The sequence below is a fragment of the Rhinolophus hipposideros genome, assembly GCF_964194185.1.
Source record: "Rhinolophus hipposideros genome assembly, chromosome: 13".
NCBI classification, from domain to species: Eukaryota; Metazoa; Chordata; class Mammalia; order Chiroptera; family Rhinolophidae; genus Rhinolophus; species Rhinolophus hipposideros.
Window position 1 is genome coordinate 9,492,128 of NC_138059.1, and position 25,670 is coordinate 9,517,797.

The following is a 25,670-nucleotide window of genomic DNA, read 5'->3' on the forward strand; positions in this document are numbered from 1 at the left end:
ATAGTCGGGACACCTGGACGTGAGGTACAGGGGACCATTCTGAAGTATCTTCACAATTTTTCAGTCAAATCTAAAACTGTTCCAAAAGTAAAGTTTGTGTAGGAGAGTGTGTGTAGGAGAGTGGACGTGTCAAGGGTACAGGTACAAAATGATGACCTCTGGAATACTTTCTCTAATTTCTGCTCCTTCTGATGACGGTCTCATGCTGTTCCCGTTAAACACTGAAACAGTCTAACAGCCTGAAAACAGAACAAACAAAAACCAAAAACTGGGGTGAATGTGAAATGTATAAGCTGGGAGGGACCAGGGCAGCCTTCCTGAAGTCCTCTGCTTTCAGTGATGGCTGGGGGGAAGTCAGGTTCAAAAACCCGAAGCCAATGGACAATGAATGAATGCACCAGCTCAGCACCCATTAGCGTCTTAGGTGTGTGTCTTTCAGGATTCGCAGACAGGAATGTCGTTTGGTCCTCAGAACAGCTTGCTCTACAAGGAGGAATTCGAGGTTCAGAAGCATCAAGAACCTTTCTCCGAGCACAGGGCTGGCAAGTGGCAAAGTAGGGACCTGGGCTCAAATCTCCTTCCGGGCTCCCTGTGCAGTGCCCTCTCCCCGCCAGTCAGTCACTTCCCCGATTCCCTCCCACACCAGCGGGGTCAGGGCAGCGACGGGAGACGCAAGCTCAGGGAAGATGGCCCTTCCATTGGGTTTTCTTTTTCTTTCTTTTTTTCTCCTTTCTATTTCTGTGAAACTTTTCCTTATCCCACTATTTTTAAAGGTCCCCTAAGTGATTTCCCATGGGCATGAAGCCAGGGTGCCTCAGTAGAAAAATGCCCGTATGGGTCCTTGAGGCCAAACGTTGCATGATGCTGGGCCAGACCAATTTTCTGGTTTGAAGGTTTCATCTTTGGAGGGAAACAAACCAACAAAAACCTCAGGATGCCTTGCATCCCACCAATGGGTGTTTTCTTTCTAAAGGCACCTAGTGCAACCAGCTCTGGGAGAGTGACAAAATTGGAGAGAATATAGATTAGAGCAGGAGGGTCCAGCAGCCCCGTGGGGCAGCGCCCTGGCAGTGCCCGGCTTCTGAAAGCCACCACACCCCAGAGGAGCTCCCTCTGGGTGCCATGTGGGGCTCTGTGATGTATTTCATTACACTGGGGAGAACCTGGAGCGTAAGCTGGGACGTCGCCTGGATGACGACGAGAGGTGGTGTCTCTGGATGACGATAAGAGGCCTAAGAGACACACACCGGGATGGAGTTACCTGGAATGGGGCAGCACTGACTTCAAGTTAGCAAACGGTCCTCTCGTTGGTAAAAGCTTCTAAATGGTAGGCTCACGTTCAACAACCACCACAAAAAAGAACTTGAAATTATGCAAAAGCATATTGTACTAGGACGCGCTTCACATACAGTCCAGAGGAACATTCCTTCATTGGCTATCTTGGTCACCTTAGTTAATCTCTATGCCCTCATATGCCCTGAAGAGTATATAAAGAAAGTGCTGGGAACACAAGGACTAATACATTTGAGCTCTTGTGCTTTTTATTATTATTATTATCATGGGTCCTATTAGTGATAGTGTGTTCATCCTCATACTCGTACCCCCCCCACCACCACCACCACCGTCCTTATAAGCCTTGTACCTTTTTAGTGTTGCCGGACAGTAGCTGCTAGAATTGCCAAGGCTTAGCTGTTTCTGGGGTGAATGAAGAGAATGCATAAACTCTGGAAGAAATGAACAAAGGGATGAACGGATTCCTGTCATATGGGGGGCGGGGTGCATCTTAAAGGGAGGCAGTCCGGTGGGTCTCAAGGAACTATCAGGAGCCCAGGGCTGCCTCTACTTCACAGAAGCCTGAGGCTGAGACCACAGGAGTGTACACTAAGTACCAGTTGTGTCTGAGCGAGGAAGAGTGAAAACCATCAACGGGGCCCAGCTTAGGGAGACCCTGAAAAGTCAGGGTACAGACGGAACAGGACCCGAGTGGCTCTCGTGGTTACTCAATCCATGCTCCTAGCTTTCAAGATGGGGCTATGAAGAATCAAAGTCATCAGCTGGGCTCCACACTCACAGAGTAGTTTTGGGGCCAAAGCAATCCACTGCCCTGCAGCCCATGGCCTGAGACACGCAGCCTCTGTGTGTGTTTGTGTGCTCAGCCTGCCTGTGCAAAATGCCAGCGGCTGCCTGGCTTACACAACAGACATTTGTTTTCTCATAGCTCTGGAGGCTACAAGTCCGAGATCAGGGCTCCATTCGATTCAGGTTCTGGGGGGAGCTCCCTTCCTGGCTGGCAGACACCTCCTTCTTGCTATGACCTCACATGATAGAAAGAGGGAGAGGGAGCTCTCAGGGGACTCTTCTGATAAGGACACCAATGCTATCCGATCAGGGCCCCACCGTTATGACCTCATTTAAGCTTCATTAGTCCTTTTATTCCCATACAGCCACACTAGGGTCTAGGGCTTCAGTATATGAATGGGGATGGGGGTGGGCGGTAGCACAGTTATTTAGCGCCTAACGCTGCAAATACAGTTGTTTGAATTCCCTGTGTCTCTCCCTGTATGCTGTGTATCTGCTCTGTTGTCTCCCACAGCTGGCACCCGACCTGGCTCCTAGTGAGGAAGGCAAGAAGGCAGGAAGGGAGGGAGGCAGCTGCTCCCTCATGTCAGTGACCAGAGAAGGTGCAGGGGAGGGGACTGGGTGACACAGACACTCAGGCGACAGCACAGCCGCTTATCATCAGATCTCCTCCCCCAGGAGGCACTGGAGGGAGAAAGATCCTCATTTTCAGAAGAAATAGAGCTGGGAGAGGGGAAAAGGAAGATGGCCATGAAAAAGAGGAGAAGAGAGGGGGAGAAGGAAAGCCAGATGGAACAGTGAGCAGCAGCAAGAAAAGAGTCCAAATACGCCTGCAGAGCAGGGTGGGGGGTGGGGTGCAGGCTTGAGTGACGGGATTCAGAAGACGCCTGTTCAAAGGAACAGACAGTTCTCATCGATGCAGTTTCTCCGAGTGGCCAGTTCATCCATCTGTGAAGTAAGGGCGTCTTAAGTCAGCTCACGCTGCTGTAACAGGATATCATAGACTGGGGGTCTTAAACACCAGAAATTTATTTCTCACAGTTTCTGGAGTCTGGAAGTCCAAGATCAAGGTGCCAGCAGATTCGGTTCCTGGTCTGCAGAAAGCTGTCTTCGATGGTGTCCCCACATTGTGGAGAGCAGAGAGAGAAGCTACTCTCTGTTGTCTCTTCTTATAAGGGCATTACTCCCATCACGGGGGCTTCACCTTCATGACCTTGACCTAATGACCTCCCAGAGGCCCCACCCACTAACACCTGCACATTGGGGGTAAGGGTTTCAACAGATAAATTTAGGGGGGGTACACATAGGCAGTGCATAGCAACATGGAACCATAAAGCCAGTTTGTCTCAGGATTTCCTTCAAAGCAAGCATGGTAGCTTTTCTCTGATTTATTCCAGGCACCCCACATAGTGGCACACTGTAGGTTCTCAGTAAATAGTCGTGGAGTTTCAAAACAAGAGAAAAGAGGAGAAAGAACTTTATAAACCGTAAAGTCCTAAGTAGACATCAGTGCTTACTTTCTGTCCCACGCAGACTAAGGAACACTTGACGGAAAAGCACTTTCTGCATGCTTTCTGACCTTGTGGCTCCAACTCCGGGTCCTAAAATTCAGTCCATCTGAGAAAACATGCCCCAAGCATGTCCTGTGCACATGTCGTGATGCCAAAAGCTGGAGCGAGAGAGAAAACAAGACGCAGAGCCTTCTCGCAATCCAGGGAGAAGAGCTGGTATTCAAGAAAGTCGGATGCTACTTCTAGAGACAGAATGAAACCCCCCAGGGAAATAATAGGAACTGAAGGTTCCAAAGCTTGGCCTTTACTCTAAGCCCATCCATTGTAGGCTCCAACGCCGAGAAAGCTGGGTATCTGATTGTGCGACAGATCTTACCAGAAAAATAAACAAATAAATAAGGCCCATTTTCCCCTAGCCTTACCAAGCCCTCCTCTGCATTTGCTTTCATGCTTTGACATGAATTGAACTGCCTTCGCTTACTAAAAATAAACTCCAGGTCAAATGCAATGAGCCAAAAACCTCAATATGAAAGAAACCACAAGAAACAGAGTAATAGTAAAATGGGCCAAAACCAGAGGTGTTTTGCAAATATGTTTCTGTTTCAAGTGTAGAGTTCCGAGTGGGCCAGAGTCCTTTCAATACAGTGGACACCGAATACAGGAAGCCACTTTTACACACACGCCTACGGCTGCAGACCAGGGCTGGCTCGTGTCCACAGACAGGCAGGCAGGAGGCGTCAGGGACGCCCTCTCACCAAGGACCAGAGGGGTCAGCTGGGGAATATCGGGCAGGGCCAGGAGAGGCGTCCGAGAGAGCAAGATGGAGGTCAAAAGGAGGAAGCCAATCCCATGTGCACATCCAAGGAGGGGCCTGGGTGACAGAGTAACACTGAGGCGGTCGGGAGTGAGACAGGTAAGCAGGTGGAAGAGAGCAAATAATAAGGGCTCCCATTCACTGACCACCTCCTCAGGCCTGATTCTGTGATCCTCATGATCCCCCTCTCCCCTTCCCCCCAAGTGGGGACCAGTCACTTTGGCAGCTGAGAAAAGAGACGCCTGTAAAGTGGTAAAGGACTTGCCCAGGGTCACAGGTGGTGGGAGGTGGGGCTGGGGTGGAATCCAGGTTACTGGGACCTCTGTTCTATGGCAGTCTCGGCCCTGGGAAAGGTGCAGGTGCCCTTCTGTTGGCATGCAGCCCAGCTAAGCTGCTTTCTAGACAGGGATGTAGGCAGACAGGCTCCCAGTGGGAGAGCGGTGTGTCTAGGATAAGGAGAAACCCGGGCACAGCCAAATGCTTGGGCCGCTGTCAGAACCCCCATCAGAGACCAGCCCTACCCCGGACATGTTCAGGACTGTGTGCCTCTGAATCCCAGCACCCACCCCTGCTCTGCCTGCTCCCAGCAGCTGAATTCTAGGGAAATTCCTCTCCCGTCACCCCACACAGACCTGCCAAGCCTCTCCTCCGTTCACAGGCAACAACTGCTCACTTTTGCAGCTTTGGCAGCAAGCGACGGTGCTTCCAGCTTTCAGATCCTCTGTCCCAGTGACCGGAGTGCCATCTGCCCTTTCCCCCCAATGGGAACAGTGTGCTCCAGACCCCCAGGAACTACAGGGCATGGTGATCACAGAAAAGGCTGCTTGCTGCATGTCTGCGTCCACTCCTGTTCCCAAAGCCGACTGCCTGGGTCAGGCGCGTGGGCGCTCAAAACAAAACTCTAGGACTGGCTGAGTGCTTGAGGGCCAAAAACGGCACTTGCACAGGAAGTCCTGTCAGCTGTCCTCACTGCGGATGAGTTCTGACACCAGAGGTGGGAAGTTAGATCATGAAATGCAAATGCATAGAAAACGGGAGTGCACAGGGTACCAGGTTCCACAGGACAAAAAGGCTTCTTCACTGCAAATCCGCTCGCTCGGCTCCTTCCTAAGAGTCTTACTCGGCTTTCAAGAGTCTGCAAAGGCAGCACCCTCTCTAGGAAGGCTCCCCAAGGACCAGGTCCCCTCCTCAGGCCCCTCAGACTCCTCCTGAATCTGGAGTGTGCTACGTGGCATCAGTCCCCCCACCTTGACTGAAGGGCAAGGCCACATTCTCTCCACTCTGTGTCCCGAGACGTCTGAACATGGACATTGGAAACACAAATGCATTTTGAAAAATGTCTGGCATGGGAGAAAAGATGACACAAATAGCCCATCAGCACAATCCTTTTGCTACTCTTAGTTCTGACTTCTCTAGCCCTCTTCACACCAGTCCACACTCTCTGTCACCTTTCCATCCCTGCATGGTTTTCAGATGTGTGGGAGGACTCATTCTCCTCTTTTCATCAAGTTATTCATTCTTTTCAACATCTCCTTTAAAAAAAAAAAATTGCAACTTGACCTCATTCGTTGCTCTAAGGCAGGGGTGTCCAAACTGCGACCCGCGATCCATTTTTTATTGGCCCGCAGCAAATATCAAAAACATATTTAGTTTACTTAAATAAACCAGGTGAGGCAATACGTACTTCACCTGGAGTGAGCGGCCCAGCTGTTTGTGTATTTTACCGCATATGGCCCTTGGTGAAAAACGTTGAAAAAAGTTTGGACACCCCTGCTCTAAGGCTTTAAAATTTTTCTTCTTTTGGTTCTTTCTCTGCCTCTCTCTTTTCCCCTCTACACCCCCATCTTTTCAATTATCCATTTATTTGTTCTTTCAACATCCACATTGGGAAGCCAGAGCCTGGGGTGTCGGGACATGTGAGGCAGTCCTTGCTGGAACAAGCTCGCAAGCCACTGCGGGGACAGACAGGGGGCGGGGAAGAAACCACAACGTACAATGGAGGCAGGCCGGACATTGCTGGCTGCAGTCCAGGGGAGAGAGTAATCAACCCTGCTCAGGGCGAGGGTCTGTGCACGGCCTGCAAGGTCATTCACAAGCCTTTGCTCAGGAAGATTTGCTGGCAGGTGAAAGGCAGAGAGAAGTGCTGACTAAGCTCTTCAAAACAGCCCACTGCATGGAAGGACCTCTAAATGGTATAATTAATGAATATTAAAAACAAACAAACAAACTGAAAAACCTTTTGAAGCATTTGCCCCTCTGTGCCAGGTAGCATGCTAAGCTCTTTATCTCCGCTGTCTCATTCAATGCCCAGAACATCCACCTGAGACAGGTGCTAATACCATCCCTACTTTACAAACGGAGGTTTGGAGACTCTGGGTGATTTGCCCAAGGGGAGTCAAGTAGCAAAACCAGGACAAACTGGGTCTGCCTGGAGCCCTCAGTTTTAACCTCTCACCCACTGCGCCAGGTAGCCTCAGACCTGGGGTGGCTGGAGCATGCAATTCAAGGAGGGAGGGAGGGAGGAAGAGATTGCATTCCAGATGCCGCCAACGGCATTTTGATCTGATCATATGACGCCTCCTGCGCCTTCTCGAACTTTTCCTGATGTCGTCCCGACATGTCTTAGCAGGACAGCTAGAGCACCCCCCCCTTCTGCCATGTGGGAAGGAGTGGGGTAGCCACAGAGGACATGGTGGGCTCCTTCCTTGGCTGGGGACCGAAGAAGAGTTACCAAGACACAAGGTCCAGGCAACCAAACACTGACAGCCAGGTTCTGTGTCTCAGAGTGAGGGGACAGATAGCCAACTTTGCAGCAAGCGGAACAGGAAGCCAGGCCGAGGGGTCAAGAACCACAACCTAAGCTGGGTTGCAAGAGATCACTAATTCCAAAAGCCATTTTTCGTCCCAAAGGCTCAAAAGGAGAAAATCCCTTACCTTAATTCTCCAAATCTCAAGATAGTACAGCTTTACTTCAGGGAAGGACACTTCTCAAGTCCCTCTGGAGTGCTGAATGGATACGTTTTATTTTTTTTTCCCACAGATAAGAGGCACCTAAAGCCCAGGTATACCAGGATTCTGGAAATAGACAAGAAAAGGACAAAATTATTAGTATCGATGCCCACATGAATGGATTCAGTAATGAGACATTTCATTCATTTAAAAAGTAAGAAGGATCTACTACCATGTTTCCCCCAAAATAAGACCTAGTTGGACCATCAGCTCTAATGCATCTTTTGCAGCAAAAATTAATATAAGATCCGGTCTTATTTTCATATAATATAAAACCTGGTCTTATTTCAATATAAGGCCGGGTATAATATAATACCGGGACTTATAAATTTTTGCTCCAAAATATGCATTAGAGCTGATGGTCCAATTAGGACCCTTATTTTCAGGGAAACAACGGTAGTATATGCTCAATGAGGAGCACTGGAAGAACCAACATTTACTGAGCAACTATCACGTGCAAGTATTGTGATAATTAAATACATTAAGCCATTTAATCCTCTGAGATCAGTTCTGATAGCTCCATATTTCCGAAAAGACCAGACCAGAAGCAATGGTCAGGCCTTAACCCATCAATCACATTCCCCATCCCCATTAAAACTTGCATTCATCTGATTCCAGGAGTTCTGGCTAGAGGGGAATGATAACAAGCCTAATCATTTCCTCCTGAGAATGGCCTGTACCTATGCCCATCGCATTCCATAGCCGGTGGGGATTATGTAAGCCAGGAAAACTGTATCAGATTAATTTGGTCGTAACTTTTATCTGAGCCCCACACTGTCGTCTGATAACATATTATCAGTGGACATCCTGCATTACTCAGGGAACAAAAAAATGTAGCCTCACCAGGGATTCTTATCCTAACTGATCATCGAGACAGCTATGTGAGGGAGCCAAAAGGGATGAAACAGTATGGGGAATGGGGCAAGGAGGCCGCCGTTGGTCTTACCAGCTCTGGGAGGTCCTTCTAAGACACCCCAAAGCAGGTCTGCCTTCCTCTCCTTCAAGGGATGGTGCGACACCCCCAGAAAGCCATCCTATGACATGTACAATGGGGTGACCCTGTCCCCTTCCAGCCCTCCCTCCTGTCCCCCACAAAAGCCCCCAGCATGTTGGATGCCAGCTCATCAAAAAGATGGAACTCAGCAAACACAGACTCAGAAGAAAGAAAACCGATGAGTTCTGAAGGGGAATTTGCCCTCCATCTGGGAACCGCTAGAGAAATATCCTTGCCCCAAGGACAGAGGCCGGTGGCTTGAATTCCCCCCCATCAATTCCCTCTCTCCTCCAGGAAAAATCTGGCCATAATTCTCTTCTCTGGTCCTCTGGGTATCACATCCCTCCCTTGGATGTGTAAGTGTCACAGTGAGCGCTGTAACAGCTCTGCACGCCTGAGAGAGTTTCCCGTCTCCTTCCTTCACGCTGATTCCAGGGAATGCTCAGTCCCAGTTCCCAGCAGGACAGGGTGAATTCCCCCTCACTCGGAGAAGTCCCTTTGACTGGCCATGCGCTCAGAAAGATGCTCTCCTCTGCACATCCACACGGCCCTGGGGGCAGCCTCCCCTGCTTCTCGGGCATCTTGACCTAGAAAGCACGTTTTCCTTATGGTCGAAATGCACTGGCTCCATTACCCCAACAGGGCAGCCGGTGGACTGTGGGTTCTGTCAGGCTGCCTGGGCCGGCATACCAGTTCTACTCAAGAAGCCTTTTTCGGAGCCTGAGCAAATCACTCCTCTCTGAGCAGCCTCACCTGAAAGGTGTGTTCTTCACGGAAATCAAGAATCTTTGCAGAGCTAAGCGTGTGGCCTGGCACATTACGAGCCCTGAGAAGTGTCAGCGATGCTGCCTTCCACGTAAGCAAATACTCGGGCCTTAACTTCTCAGTGTCCTCCCAATAAGGAGGGGCAAAGGCCTCCCGTCCCTCTTCCTCTCACCGCAAGACTTAGTGTGGGGCTCAGCACATGGGGTGAAGGGAATAAGTGAGAATGGAGCTAAAGCCCGGGCTTGAGTCAAAGGGGCTCAGCTCCAGGCCTGGCGTGACCCTCACGTTTCAGTGTACTCATCTGTGAGACAGAGGGGACGATAACCCTTAGCCATCTCCCAGGCGTGCCGCCAGGATGAAACTAGGTCCTGCATGCAAGAGGTACTCCATACACTACAGGGTCCTAGAGAGACCGAAGGCATCCTAGCAACAGTGCCATTTGCAAGCGCCCTCCTTACAGGACGCTTTACTGAGGAATAACCTCCCGGGACCGCTGAGCACCCACAATGACCCCAGGAGATCAGGTCACACTATGACCAGCATGCCCCTTTTATAGACGTGGACACTAAAGCTCAGAGAGGCCAAAGAGGCTGCCTGACACCAAACAAGAAACTCATGACGGAATCGCTGTCTCGCTTGCAAGCTCATTCCCATCCTCCTTCTAGGAGGGGCGGCAACAACCCAAGAAAGCAGCTCCCTCCAAAAAAGAAACTCTTTCCAAGGCAGCCACACTGATTAATGTTTTTAATTAATGTTTTAAACCATGGAGCAATGTTCTGTTGAAATTAAGGAACTAAAATGTCTAAGTTTCTCCCCGGAGTCAGCCCAGCCAGAGCTGGGGGGAGGGGTTCCTGGGCTGGCCGGGGTGGTCAGAGTGGAAAGGTCACAGTCCCCCCTCAATGCAGCAAGCATGGCAGGCAGTGTGGTCACACGCCATCCATGGGACAAGCCAGGAGTAAAGGAGACTGGCCCAGTGTAGGGTGACAGCACTGGCTTGGCCACTTACCCTCAGAATCCAGCCAGCCTAGCAGAAGAGGGAGCGAGCAGGTGCTGAGGGGACCCTACATGCAACATGTGCCGGGGGCCTGGGCCTAAGGTGACATGGCTGTGGCTCCCAGGTCCTCCTGCCAACACTCTGTCCCAAGGACGGGACAGTCCCCTGCTCTGCACTGGACAGAGACACCCTGCACTTGCACCTGAGCCAGGGGTCACAGGCTCTCTCAGGATGCCGACGGTATTTCCCTGATGTCACCCAGGATGCCAGAAGACCACTGGCGGGGACCAACACTGTGCTCTGGTGACTGAGAGCCTGAGTGCCTGTGACATGCAGAGCCGGGATCCCCAAGGTCCCTAGGAGGCGAGAGGCAGATCAGGGCCCAGACACCAGCCCACTGGCCACTGTGTTCTGGAATCTTCCTTGCTCTGCCCGCAGAATTACAAGTGTGTCACACATAGTCACAGAGTGTCTGCTCCTTGCCACAACCTGAAAGGCAGGGCCCTAATAACTTTCTCCATCGAGAAGAGGAGGCACATGGATCGAATCATGAATAACCAGTTGCGCTGTGAACAAGGCTGCCTGATTCTCAGGGCAGCAGCCTCGAATGCCCCCTGGGTGCTGCCTGGGCAGTGGGGCCAATTGGGCACGCTGACGGCAGCCAGGACCAGCCACCCCATCGGCAGGGGCCCGGGGCTGCTCAGCACGAGAGAGGAAGCCAGCCATGTAGTGAATGACTTCATGGCGATTCCCAACCTGGAAATCATCAAAGCACCATCCAGTCACTGCAAACAGACCATGAAGGTGGATTGAGGCACCTCCAGGAGCAGAGAACAGGCCAGCTCCCCCCGTCCCCAACCCAGGAAGCCGGCCTTGGGATGTCTTCACTTCCCCTAGAACCCCCAGAAAAGGACATACACACAGGTAGTCCTGGGCCTATCCTGGAGGATCAGCAAAGCTGATGAAAGCCTCCAGCCTGGCTCCTATGTCTGCCTGGGCCTCTGAGATCCAGCAGGTCTGAAGGCAGAGGAAACATGTGCAGATTCAGGGCACCGCCGGTGCAGAGCGAGTCCCCACCAGTTAACAGCTGCACATCCTGGGCAGCCCACTTAACCTCTCTGTAAATAGAGCAGTGACCTGTATATCAGGGCTGGTGAGAGCAGTTACCTTCCAGGACTGGGGTGGGGACGCATTGCAGTGTACGCAGAAAGCTTAGTACAAAATTGGGCGCAGAGTGTGTGCTTGCTTAATACTTTGTTATTCTCAGGGTCTGACAGATGTCATTATTCCGAGGGCCTGGCAGGCAGACTAGACGATCCTGGATTTGAATCTCAGCTCTGCCATTTCCTGGGAATGTGACCAGGGACCCATCACGTGACTTCCCTATGCCTTAGTTTGCTCATTTACAAAACGTGGGTGTGACCGCTAGCCATACTGGACCACCAAGGATTACAGGACTTAGGACACGTAGTACAACAAGTAGTACAGTATGGGCTTTCTAGAACGAAGAACCCAGCCCAAACTGGGGGACATTCTACAAAGCAACTGGCCTGGATGCTTCGAAAATGTCAAGGTCAAGAATAGCCAAGGAACCACTTCAGGATAAGGAGACATGGCCAGTATGTGCAGTGGTGGTCAGGAAAATCCAAAAGGACATTATTGGAACAACTGACGAAATCGTGTGTGGCCTGTGGATTAGATAATATAATTGGAGCAATGCGCAGTTTCCTGAGTTTGACCATTACACAGTGGTGACGTAAAAGAATGTCCTTGTTCTTAGGAAACACGCTAAGTATTTAGGAATAGAAGGGCACGTCTGCAACTTACTCTCAAACGGTTCAGAAAGAAGGTGCACACACGTGCACGCGTGCGTGGATACGGGCGAGCGTAGGGGGGCAGGGTGGAGAGTGAGTGAACGCTTGTTGAACCTGAATGTGCAGTAGTTCCTTGCGTCACCTTTGTAATAATATGTTTTCTGCCACTTTGGAATTGTACCCGAATCCAAAATGACCCAGAGCTGAGCAGGACGGGAGTAACGGGCCTCAAGGGCTGAGCCTCAACCACCCACGCAAGCTTTCCTCACAAAAGCCATGTCCCCTTATGTACAAATGTTATGGTTTAGTGCGTAGAAAATGACAAAGGATAAAACTGACGTTTAATTTGAACCACCACCCTTCCCGCCGGGAACAAGAAAGACAAACAGATGGCTCCGTTTATTCCCGTGCCCAGGGCCAGGCCTGGAGGGCCCACTCCGCGCCACCACGCCGCAGCCAGGAGAGGCTCCCTGGAGGAGGGCACAGACGGTGTGAATTGAATGCAGGCAGCCGAGGAGGGCTGTCCTGTGTCCCAGGCAGTGTTCCGAGGGCATCTAGAGTCACATGACCCTCCCAAGAACCCTTAAGGCAAATGCTATGGTTATTCCCACTTCACATTGCAGGAAACCGAGGCTGGAGGGCGGCTCTTCCCTGGCTTTTCACCTAGAACACGGACGATCTGGGATCTGAGGCCACGGATTTCCACAGGCACAAGGGAGGCAGGCCCTTTGGGCCCACAGGGCAGCCTGCACCAAGACCAGCCCGGCCCCTGAAGCCACAGCCCGCAGCCCAGCAATGGTGAGGTCTCAGTGCAGACGCCAGCTGCCTGTCCTGTGTGGCCCCACCAGTGCCACCCAGCATCCAGCACTGCACACAGACGCTGCTCAACACTTGTTTGCAGATGCGCTGACAGACACACACCTTTTCCCTGGGGTTCAAGCATGCACAGACGATCTCGGGGAGACCCAACGAACGGGGGACTTCAGTGTCATCGGGGAGGAGAAACGGGGTCCGGGGTCAGGGACGGGGAGGGGTCTCCAATGACCCCTTTTATCCCTTCTGGGTTTAGTCTTGTGAATGACTTACCTATTCAAAAATGGGCGTGTGTGTGTGTGTTAACACAAAGGAGAAAAGAAGAAGTTGGCCCAGTTACTGGGTGAGCCTAACAGAGTATGAAGCCGTGAGTCATTCATATTGCACATTGCAGAGGGCCTGGTACCCAGCTGTCACTCACGACACATCCTCCTATTTTCCAAGGTGGAGGGACTAGAATGATGAAAGACCCAGAAGCAGTAGCGTCACCCATTATACTTAAGGGTGTTCGAGTTGCCCTCCAAGGCACCAGCGGGTAGGTCCCTGAAATCCAGAGAGGCTGTTACCAGCAATGTGGGAAAGCCTACCTCGTCTTACGGCGCTTCGCACATATCGAGTTTTTTCAACTTGGAGGTAAGACCTTCCACCCACAAAACAAAATTAAGACTCACTGAAGGCTCAGAGGATGGTTTGCATTTTTTAGCAATAAAATATTTTTAATTAAGGAATGCCCATTGTTTTGTTTTGTTTTGTTTTTGACATAATGCTATTGCACAGTTAATAGACTACAGTATAGTATAAACGTAACTTTGTTTACATGCCCTGGGAAACCAAAAAGCTTGTGTGACTCGCTTTATTGTGATACTCACTTTGTTGTGGAGATCAGGAACCGAACCTGCAATGTCTCCAAGATATCCTATAGTCCTAACACAGTTCTCCAGCTCCAGCATGTGCCAGGAGCTGAGCAGTGCTTTCATGCCTATGACAACCCAGAGGGTAGGTGGGGTCTCTTATGATCCCCATTTCACAGCTCAAGAAACAAAAGCATGACATGGTGAGAAAAGCACCCAAGTTCTCCCCAGAGGAGAAGCTGGTGGGGAGGGCAGAAGTCCAGCTCCAGAAACGGGGCTCCTGAACCCTACAAGTCCCCCCAGGAGGGAGCACGAGACCCCACCACTGTCCCATGAAGAAAGGGTTTGGAGTCAGAGCTTCCCGGGTTCCTGGCAGGCTGTGCAGTGGGCTGAAGGAGTGCACACATGTGAAAATGCTTGGTAAACTGTCGAGTGCTGTGCACATCCTCCCATCAAAACAGGGTGTGGTGGCTTCTGGAGAGCCCATCTTACGTGGTGACTTTCCCTTGAAGCATGGACGCACTTCACCTCCACCTCAAACTTTCCTTTTCGCACCAACACTTAAATTCAACTTTCCCTCACAAACATCCTCCCACCTGCCCTCCCACCTCAGGGGTGTTAAATTATTAAATCAACCCCAAAAACCTCTTTTCCTGCCAGCAGCTTAAGTTTTATACCCATAACATCAAAGCCATTGCTTTCGGTAAAAGCCTCTGAGATCCCTGGGTTGACGTGTGCAGATAAAAACAACCCCCGCGTGCCAGTTGGGGCAACTTCTTCTCGGTTGCCCCCCTTGGGGAGGCAACTGGGCTGGGTAGGCCGGGGATGGTGACGCTTTGCGGAGTCAAACCCTTGCCCCTCGCTCCAAATCCAGGTCTGCCGGGTGACTTTGCAAATCCCTTCCCCACTGGGAGCCACTTGCAAAGGAGGGGGTCGGACTGGGCAAGCTGTAGGTCTCTTTCAGATCTAAAAATCACCTCTGACTCCATCTCCTCTCTGATCAGAGTGTGTACTTCCTGAACTGTAATGACAGTTCATTTACATGCTGAAATAAAAAGCGCTTATGGTTATTTAGACCCTAAGCTGCAGTGTTTCGTGACTCAGAACGCATATATTTCCACTCAGCGTAAAGGAGCGGAGCCTCCATCCTCCAAGTACTCAAATGATGTGAAGTCACTGGCCAGTGCGACCCCTGGGGAAGTTCCAGACTCCTGGGCGTTCAAACATCAGTGAACACAAGTCAAGCAGGGAATTTCCCATGGCAGCCAGGTGCGCCGAGAAGTGGGCTGGATGGAGATTCCCCTCCCAGAGAAACACGTCCCTTACCCAGTCACGCTCCATCTCAGTAGGTCATCTTCTCGGGAGCCAAGGAAACAAGGGGTCCAACACTGGCCCAAGGGCCACCATCCAGGAAGTCACACCCCTAGAATGAAGTTCAGCTCTTACAGGAAGCCAATGGTGAACCGCCACCTACCCTAAACCCCCAAGATTATAGAAGCTCAAAAACTCAGTTGCTAAAATAAGAAATATTTGCTGACTGAATTAATGTTAGATACTGGGGATAAAATGGTGACCACAGCAGACATTCATCCACCCAGACATCACCCAGAGCAGCGGCTGAAGGCACTGACAAATGATGACCTTCAAGACAAATACAACACCTTCCTCAAGACCACGTCCCCTTCCAGGAGAGCCCACATACAATGATGGATCCACCAAGATCTCAATGCTGGACAGCTCTGAAGGCCCATTCCATCACCGGGGGTCCCATGGGGCTGGCGGAGGCTTTGTTGGGACATTGTCACCGCTCGACTTCTCCCTCTGCCCAGGCTTGATTTCTTCGCCCTCAGTCTCACAGCTCTTGATCCCAAAGGCATCCCATAATAAATATCCTGCCTGTGATGGGATGGCCCTTCGGAGTTGTCCATCGGCTTCCCAGGGAACCCAACTTGCATCAGGAAGTTTCTTATCATTACTGCTCAGGCCCCATGCCACCAGGATGAAAGCGCTAGGACCAGGACAGTACACAGACCACTTCTGGATGGGAACCGCTTATTCGGAGCGCCCTATAGGCAAGGGGGCTGAAGCCTGAGTTCGAGGCCATGACCAGTGAATGAGAGCTGTGAAGAAGCAAATACCTGTCGTTGTTTTAATATAGGGCTGAGTCCCAGAGCCTTGAGGGAGAGACTCATTTTCCTCATCTTTGTTCCCCCAGCACACAGTACAGGGAAGGAGTTTGGTAAGATATCTGTTGAATGATTAGATGATGGATGGATGGATGGATGGATGGATGGATGGATGGATGGACGGACGGACGGACGGAAGGATGGATGGACAAACACATGTGGTTGGGCAAGGACATCACACCTAAAGCAGCTAGACAATAAATGAAAGGTCATCATTTGGTACAGGTTACATTATGTGACTCAGGTAAACTATTCATCTCGGTTCTCGAGAAACACTGATGATGGAGATGACGGGGAAGCCAACCATAGAGAACTTCCTAGAGAAGGTGGCCTGTCATCAGCAGCTGGAAAGAAGTGAGAGAATGGCGGAGGGCAACAGGAAAGAGGAGAAACAAGACATGAGCATCACCAAACTGAGACCAGCCTCTGCTCCTCTGAGAGGAGTCAATAACTACGCCCTGGTCAGGGGGCTGCGGTGACAGCGACGGCAGTGGGGCAAACCGTCCGTAACCACAGCATCCGTCACCGTGACGGTGGGCTATGGCATGCCCATTACCAGCGGAGGCAGTTGACAGAAGGTCCTGAAGGTAGCACTGCAGTTTGGGGACTTGATCCTACACGGATAGGAAGCCATCACGGTCATGGAACAGAAGTGCGAGGGGACAGCGGGTAACCAAAGCTTCAGAACTCATGCAAGCGTTCTTCAATTAGCCATCCCTAGTCAACAGTTGCTTTGAAGCCCTAGTCTGCCGAGCTCCTGAGCAGAGGGGACTTGGGGCACTGCCCGGAGCCTGCATTCTGAGAAGGCAGCCTCGGGTGTAGCGTCAACACTGGAGAACCCCAAACCCCGGCTTCAGTCCCCCTAAGCCAGGTACGAACCCTGGGAGCCATCGTCCTGCAGCCCCACCCACCAAGTGGCCTCATTTCCGGGGGGGAAGCCCCTGAGTGCTGAGGGAAAGGGGAACCAATGTGCAAACAAGAGTAAGTGATGAGGACCGTGGGAAAGGGAGAAAGCTTACTTGGCAAAATCATGAAACAAGGGGCGCCACAGAGGCTATTTGTTTAGTAGTACTGTGTTTTGTTTAGTAAAAAAACACAGATGCCTTTGGCCTATGCCTCTTCGTCCCTGAGCTGGCAGCATCTAAAGGGCTGGGACCATTAGAAGAGGTAGACGGGTTGACAACTCAAAGCACCGACCTCCAGGGATGGCCAGTGTCGGGTTGAAGGTGCAAGTCGCAAGGAGGCAGCGATGCTCAGAGCTTGAACCGCAGGCCCTGCTGCCCGCCAAACAACCTGGGCTGGCTCCGAGGCTCCACCACTTCCCTCCTGCGTGACCTGGGTTAGGCAGTGCCACCTCCCCGAGCCCCGGCCTTATCTGGAACAAACCTACCAGGATGCCTGCAGGAACCGAGCACCATCTACTCAAAGCACCACACAGCTCGTGTTTGGTAAGCAGACGCGGTGCTATTTAATCATAAGAACCTCCAGAGCTACCCTTTCCAACTCCACAGCACGCATCCCGAGAAGCTCGGGTCTCCGGTGAGGCCCCGTCTTGATGGAGCTGGGGTGGGGGCAGCAAGGGGACCATAACCTCCTTTTCACCCAAACAGCTCTCCTTGCACACTTATCTGTGTAAGACATGCACATGGATTTCAGTTATGGCCAAGGGGGTTGAGGGCTTGGAGAAAACATGAGAGTGCCACACGTCCATCCTCTTCTTTTACTAAAGAAAGAAACGCAACCTCCAAAACCCTAGGGGCTCACAGAGCAGGTCAACGGCAGGGAAGGTGCAGCTGGAGACCCTGACTCTCACACACACGCTATCAACTCCAAGGCTGGGGTTGCTGGGGACCCACTCCGAGGGGTCATATTCAATGTGCAAGAGTATGAGTCGCTCACCCTGTGGGCAAGGAGGCGGTGACTCAAATGCCTTGGCACCCCCTTAGGAAACCAATGCCCTTAAAGCCTGGTTCGAGAAGCAAACGCAATGTCAAGTGGAGACTGCACTCCAGGCAGACACATTGTGACCCCCTCCACTTACCTAACAAGGACAGTCTCCCCCAGACCACTTCCCTGAGCTGGGCGGGGGTTGGATGCGGGGCCCTTGAGGCATGAAGGGGACTCAGTCCACAAACATCAGGATGAGAGAAGCAAGGAACTGAGGAGGAGAAATCAGTCCCTTCCCTGCCATGAAATCACAGCTTCCAGATACTCCGTCAGGTCTGGTCCGAAGTCACATATACACGTAGGTCTCCGTCACCCCTTAACACGGGCCCAGGCAAGCAGTTATGTGACTTCTCCCCGGGCAGGAGGTCAGAAGAAGATCAAGACTTTTCACAAGGGAAAATGCTCTTAAGTGACCAGAGGTCAACTGTCAACCCAAGAATCAGCACAGAAAAAGGAAGGAAACTCTACACAGATCAATCCTACAGAAATCGCTCATAACGGTCACTCATCTCCAGCCTCCTCAGTGCCGGGAACTGCTGGGCTTTCCATGTGATTACTAATCCTAAAAGACAGCTATATTGTTCCCAAGTGACAGATGGACAAAATGAGGCTCAGAGAGTCCCCAAGACACAGCCAGATTTGAATGCATGCTGTGTGCAGGGTCTGTGTGAATAGCAAGACCTAGGTCATAAAGCCTTCTCCAAGTCCCTCTAGCTTTCCCCAGCACCCTCTGTCTCAGGGCATCGTCTCAAAGAGGTTGGTTTTATTCAACAAGAAAGACACAGATTTGCCCAGCAGAGGAGAGGTGTAAGTCACAACGATGACACCAGAAATTCTATAGCAGGGAGTCCTGCTCCAGATAAGGATGGGAAGAGATGACCTCGGAGGTTTCTTTGAACCCTCAGTCTAAACGGAAAGTCCAATTCCCATCCAATTATTGCCCCTGAGTCGAATTCAGGCATTTCTACAAACCCTAAGATGTAAGCTTCAGTCTTCCTTTGGGACAACAAGGATCTTTAAATCCATCCTGGCTGCTCCCCATTCGCCTCAGCCTTCCTCCGGAGGAAGGTTCCAGCTGGAGAGCCAGGCAAGAACAGAGAAAAACAGGGTAAGGGGAGCCTCCGGACCCCACAGGATGTGGTGAGGTTAGAGCAGCAAGAGAAAATCAGAGAAAACTATCTAAAAACTCAAGCAGCACCACAAATAAAGACTTAACAGGAACTCACGGGGACTTTTCTTCATTTTATTTTATTTTATTTTTTTTTATGTCTAGGAAGCTCAAAAAGAGTTGAAAGAGTTGAGTCTGGAAGCTTTCTGAAGAAAAATCCCACCTTGTTCATAAGACAAAGCTGGGGGGGGGACAAGTGTCAGGTTTGAAGTCACGCAGACTCCAAGCGCCAGCTCAGAGTCTGTGCTAATGCCACGTGGGCCAGGAGCAGGGTGTCTCCTCCAGCCTTCCAAGTCACCCGCATGTCACACCAAGGCTCGGTTTTGAAGCTCACTTACGTTTAAGTAAAGGCTGAGTTGCCACTGGCTCAACTTGAAGGGGTTTGCACGGAAAGTAATGAATTTGGCGGGAGCCAAAACCAGCATTCCCAAAGAGAGTCAATAAATGAACCGATTAAAAAAAAAATGGCCGCAGTTAAGGATAAAAAAGTATAAATCTCACAAGAGACCAGCTGCATCTGTTGAATGGGAACCTACTGAATGTGGCTGTGGTGAAACTGGCATAGCCATATGTTGATGGTAGCAGCATGAACAGCCTTACTGGAAAGTAATTTGGCACTATGGGGTAAGAGCCGTAAAACGGTGTCTTTGGACGCTATGATACTTCGGCTGAGAATGTGTCCTCAGGATTTCCCAAGAAGAGAAGAGTGACAGGCACAGAGCTGACCCTGGCACCTGGAAGTACTACAGCAAATTACTAGGAAACTTAATTTTCAACAACAGAGAACTGGCTTTAGAACACGATGTATGGACCTGGCGAACCATTACACACTCTTTAAAAAGGATCGTTAGTAAGGTGTTTTAACAGAACAGAAAAATGCTTAGGTGATAATATCAGATAAAAGATTCCAACACATCTCCTATACCTACGCCTCTGTAAAAATCACAAGGCAATGTAGGAACGGGCATGTCAGATATCTGAAAACCATCCGATCTGGTTGGGGGGAAGGGTGCGGATTTCATTTCCTCATCCATTTCCATTCTTCCTTTGCAGTTGCAATGCCGTGTGTTCTACAAACGATGACAATCTTGAGGATGATGCTTTTTTTAATTGGTAAAACATCAATGATGCATGAAAAAGAAATGGGCGGGACGCTGGGGGACTAGAAGCAGAACTTGGGCTGAGAAATGGTCAAACACTCTAGAGGTATTTGAGGATAAGCTCAAAGACGTGTGGGCTCTAATCAGAGAATGGAAAATGTTGTCACCGTGGGGTCATGGATTAGTGATGTCAGCCTTTCAGGCCCGCAGTATCCGGCAGTATCTGATTATCTCAGCTGTGCGCGAGTCAGCCTTCCTCCCCACCACGCCCACAGTGCTCAACAGGAAGAGAAAAACCCGGATCTGAGTGTATTTAAATGCCCACCGTCCTAACACACAACACTCTGCTGAGAAGCCTAGAGATAATTTAAATACTGCACTTCCTAAACTCTTTTTTCAATAAGGCAACGTGGACCAGTTTCGACACGTGGTGCTTGGGGTCCATGTGCGACTTTCATTTTCTATAGGGGAGGGGACCCAGGTAGGATTTCCAGCGTGGACAGCAATCCCAACCCACAGCTGTCCCCACTGACGGTCCGGGGAGGGGCGCTCAAGTCAGGGGGTTAGCACTGTGGAGTCACAGGTGACCCGAGTCTAGTCCTGACTCCAACGCTACCAGCCCTACAGCTGTGGGCATGACACTGCATCCGTGGCCTCGGTGTTTGCATCCATAAAATGGGGGTATTACAGAACCTTCCTCGTAGGGGTGTGGTGAGGATTAAGAGAAATGAACACACTCAGCATGTTGCCTGGCAGCGGTGGGCACCCACTGATGGGTGGCTCTCTCCCTGACGCGTTGTCACTCCCTGATGCCTTGTCTGATTGATTTGCCACCCAGGTCTTCATGGAGCAAGGCTGCAGATGCAGCAAAGGGAGGGCACACAAACAAATGACCCAGTGCAGCTCAGCCCTGGGTGACATTCGGATCACCTGCTTGTTTCCTTGCCTTTAGAAACCACCTTCACAGTCTCTGGGGGTGGGGCCCGGGCACCATGACTTTTTAATGCCGATGCCATTGTGCCATGGCTGGGGCGTAGCTAACTTGGGCAAGACCAGCCCGTGATTTCTCCTCCAAAGCCCCAAGCGCGAGAGTGTGAGGTGGGAGTCTTCTGCGGTTCGAGAGCTCCTCTCAGGAGTCCAGCGCTCTCTGAGTGACTAGCAAACGGTGAGGGGTTCCCCCAATGCCTGCCCTCCCGCTCAGCCCTGTGGCCTGCCCCCGCGCCCACAGGTCACTGCGAAGTACCTGACCACTATGGCAGTGACGCTGCCATCACCGAGCGTGAACACAAGTCCCTGGGGCAGCCCTGCCCTCCTTCCTATCCTGTGAGGCTCCCTGTGTGTCCCTTTCACAGTGACAGCACATAGGCACTGACAGGCTTCTGGGCACCTTGTTTTCAGAGGCAAGCCCAGCACCTCAGGTGGGCAGGGGTGGAGGGACTCACACTAGTGAGTATCTGCAGACCCTGACCCGTGAAATGGGTCCCAGCTCTTCTGCAAGGCTGCTGGGGCTGAAATGCCACGTGCCCAGTGCCTGGCTCCCAAAGGGCTCCCAGCCAATGTGGCAGGCGCTGTGCTTGGTGTGAAATGACATTGAAGGGATACCTGGGGGGCCAAACATTAACCCTTCAGCCCCAGCATGCGGGCTTCCTAAACTTGCTGCATTTATAAACTTATTAATTCCAGGATCTATATAGAATCTGGGAAAGCCCTCACACACACCTCGGAACAGGATGGAATCCCCTTGCACATTACTCTCCTAGGGCTGCCATTCCAAATGACCACAAACTGGGTGGCTTCAAACAACAGAAGTGTATTTTCTCACAGTTCTGGAGGCTGGAAATCTCAAATCAAGGTGTCAGCAGGCCCACACTCTCTCAGAGCCTCTAGGGAAGAATCTCTGCTGCCTTTCTCCTGGCTTCTGGTTTGTTGGCAATCCTTGGGGTTTGCATGGCCTCCGTGTGTGTGGGAGTTTGGACTTGAACACACCTTTTTTGGGGGGACAGGATTCAACCCTGTGTGTCCACAGGACCTTCCACACATTCTGACAGACCGAGACTATCTCCCTCCCCAGTTGCCATTTGGGACACCCTGTGCAATCCACTTGTCCCATGAGCCAGGTAGCCCTCCGTCCCACAACATGTCTCAAGCTCCCCTCTCCTGTGCATGCGTGTTGGCCAGGCACAGCCACAGACAAAGAAGGACAGCACAGAGAAGGGGCGGGCACTGCAAGGTCATAGGATCCCAGGCCTTCTAAGCCCAAAGAGCCCTTACAACGACGCAGCCAAGCACATCCCAGGCGTCGATAACTGTGAGTTGTGGTAAACACACAAGACACATGTCCCCATCCCATACATGAGGCCTACGCACGTGCTCAAATATTTTTCAATGAATCGTGTGACTTTGGCCAAGTTATAGAACCCCCAGGAACGAGGTCATCTCCTTATCGAGATGGGTGAACCTGAGACGAAAAGGAGTCTTGAAGTACTTGGCATACTTTTCCTTTCCGTCTTTATGGCCGGAGAAGGGCTGATCAGGCAAGCAGTCGCTTCTTTAAAAGATATCTCGAGGGAGGACGGGGAAACATGGAGTGAGCCCGCACCCCTTGAAGTAGCCTCATTCTTGGCAAGGCCGTGGCGCACTGTGGACCCAGCTGCACTGAGCCTTGTGCGGGGGTTGGGCAGGAGCAGATACAGGCCCCGTGGTCCTGTCCAGAACAGACACCAATGAATAACATCCCACCTTCTCAAGGCGGCCCCAACCCTGGCCTCTGTCATTTGTCTTCCTGCCAATCTTGTATGACGAGCCTACTTTGTGTACCATGCTGGTGTCTGGGGGGTGGGGTAAGAGGGGAGCAGACAAAGGCCAACCTTCATGGGACTAATCCCAGTATCCTCTCCTCCCTCTACCCCTTCTCCAAGCCCCCCAGGAGTTAAACCCTTCTTCTAGTTCATTCCTGACCTGCCACTAGAGCCCTGGGTCTGGTTTTCCACTCAAAGAAAGGCCCTGCCCTCCTGCTGACCTCTCCCTTTGTCACAGTGGCTGGACACACATTCCTGTAAAAAGCATGTAACCTACAATCAGCCTGGGTGACGTCCCAGGAGCCACCAGAAACACTCATTACGCGAGGAGCTGTCAGGTGTCCCACCCTCCAATTAGTCCTCCAGAGCTGGCATCAGTGGCCCACTGTGGGCTTTCGCTTCTGAGGTTCAGGAAGTTGGGGCTCAGGGTCTGCTCAGCCAGGCAGCATGCCTGCCGTTGCTCAGGGACCTGTACCGGAGTGTGAAAATCTAAGCATGTCCCAGGGAGAGAAAGGAAGATGACACTCTAATGTCCCAACCAGCAGGCACTCCCTGCTGTGAGCCTAAAAGAGACAAAATCAAACCCAGCAGACAAGTGGTTTCCACAAAAGTCCCTCCTACACCCCACTATGACCTGAGGTGACTCTCACATCCCACCTGAGCCAGAGCCCAGAGTCCGGGAAGGGCTGTCCTGCTCTACTTGGAAGCGCTCAGAATCGCCAGCCAGCCCTTAACTGGCACCAGCTTCAGTACCAGGAAACCCTTTAGAGGCACGAATTCAGAAGCCAAAGAAGTCAGGTGGCCCCAGAACTCCAGACCGTGGCTGTCCAATGGGGTAATTACCAGCCACGTGTGGCTATTTAATTTTTAAAAAATGAAAATGAACTCCCACGAAAATTGCAGTTCCTCAGTGGCCCCATTTCAAGTGCCCGATAGCCACCTGTGGCTAGGGGCGGCTGAATCAGCCCTCGCAGGTTACAGGACACCCCATCCCCCCAGGAAGCTCTAGACTACGCCAGGAGCTTTCTCTGTCTATCTGAAAGTGGAACAAGACCCACTCCCCTTCGGTGCCCCAATTTACACCCAGCTCCCCAGAGGTGTGGCGGGAAATACCGCCACAGGACGAGAGGAGTCACTGCTCAGAAATGAAGAAGAGAACAGTGGATAAGAGACTCAATACATGAGGCCCAAACGCCACTCTGCCACTTACCAGGTGTGTGACCCCAAGCAATTCATGTCACCTGCTGGTGCCTCCACTTCCTCAGACATATAAGGGTAGCGGAAGTATGCTCCCTGCCTCTTTGGGGCAACTTTTAGGACTACTGAGTGACTCCAAAACCTAAGTAAACCCAACACCCTAAAGGGGTAATATTAAAAACAAAACTACTGGTAAAGTTTGCATTCTCCGAGATGCTATTATTATCCTGTTTTTCTCATTATGAAAACACTAGCTATACCGAGCCACCAGAATGTAATGGGCCTCTTAGTAATGAAATTTAATTTAATACAAACCAAGCGAGCTATCCTCCCGGCACGCCCCCCTGCAAAACCCCTAGAACTGGAATTGCAATTAGTCTATTTATTGTGACATTCTCTTTGGCTGGTTTTCCAGCCCTGACTCTGCAGTCACATCAGGGTGATCTTTCCAAAATGCAAATCCAATAACTCCGCTGCCTCCCTCCTCCCCGAAGGAGGCGTTGCCAAGAAGACACAATGGAAGCTCTTTAGAGCCTCAAGCTGCAAGACCTGAGGTGACCCTGAGTATCCTGCCCATCACCAGCCGACCCTTGCTCCCTGCCCAGCTCCAGACGCAGCTGACCCTTCCGGGGACCCTTCCATGCATGCACTCTGCTCCTTTGGATCTGTGGCCCCTCCTTGCCTCATGTGGCCGAGCAACGCCTTCCACTTTGGGCTTCAAACTCCAGAGCAGGCAGCGCACAGTTTGGGACGTGCTCCCAATTCACACCCATGGGAGCCTAGCCCTGCCCTCCTCGGCGACTGTGCAAGCTCCCATGGCACTGTCTGTCCCACCAGTGGTCTCCACGAGGCCCCTTGCCTTGCTCAGCACCTGGCACAGAGGAAGCGTCTACCTGGGGCTCTCCAGTAAAAGGAACGGAGCAGAAGTAGACACAATGGAAAGACAACTGCCAGCTCCTGGGTTTGGGGCAGAGGCCTGGACACTCAGCTTGAACAGGGCAAACGGTATCTTTAATGCAGCTGCTCACTCACATTCCTGCAAATTGAGGGTCAGGGAAGCAGAGGGAACTTCCAGAACCAGGACCCAAGGCGCCCAGACCAAACACCTCACGGGTCTCTGCTTCCAGCTGAACAGACTTCTCGCCAAATCAGCTTCCTCCCGAAATAGATCATTCCCTGATGTGTCCCAATGTCTGGAATTGTGTCTGGCACACAGTAGGTGCCCCGTCTATAGTCGTTGAATGAATATTTGTTAAAGGGACCCAGAACTCAGAGGAGGGGTGCATGCAAAGTCAGTCAACGTATTGCAAATGCTGCTCTAAAAAGGAGGCTACCTTCTGAGTGGAAAACTGAAAATCTATCCAAGGGCACTCATTCCCTCTGGGTTTGTACTTCTGGGAACTTCTCTGCCATATGTTTCCTTTGAGAAGGCAGGAAGAGGTAAGAAAGAAAGGAATTGAATGCTTTCCAGTAACAACTGTACTGCAAATAAGAGCATTCATTCACTCCCCCAACATTTACCTAGTCTGACGAGGTCCGGACACTGGGAGCGAAACAAGGGACCCGGAGAAGACAAAGGCCATCGCTGCTTGCATGGAACACAGAGCTGAAGGGGCAGCAGGGCAGCAGG

General features: G+C 51.4%; 1 long non-coding RNA gene across 5 annotated transcripts in view; it reads right to left on the bottom strand.

The window, feature by feature from the left end:
• LOC308506828 overlaps nucleotides 1-25,670 on the bottom strand; it is a 239,180-nt gene that overhangs the window by 100,651 nt on the left and 112,859 nt on the right. For all 5 annotated transcript variants that reach the window (XR_013994778.1, XR_013994779.1, XR_013994780.1 and 2 more), the window contains one exon: nucleotides 7,339-7,479. This is a non-coding gene — a long non-coding RNA (uncharacterized lncRNA). The remainder of the gene's footprint in view (nucleotides 1-7,338; nucleotides 7,480-25,670) is intronic.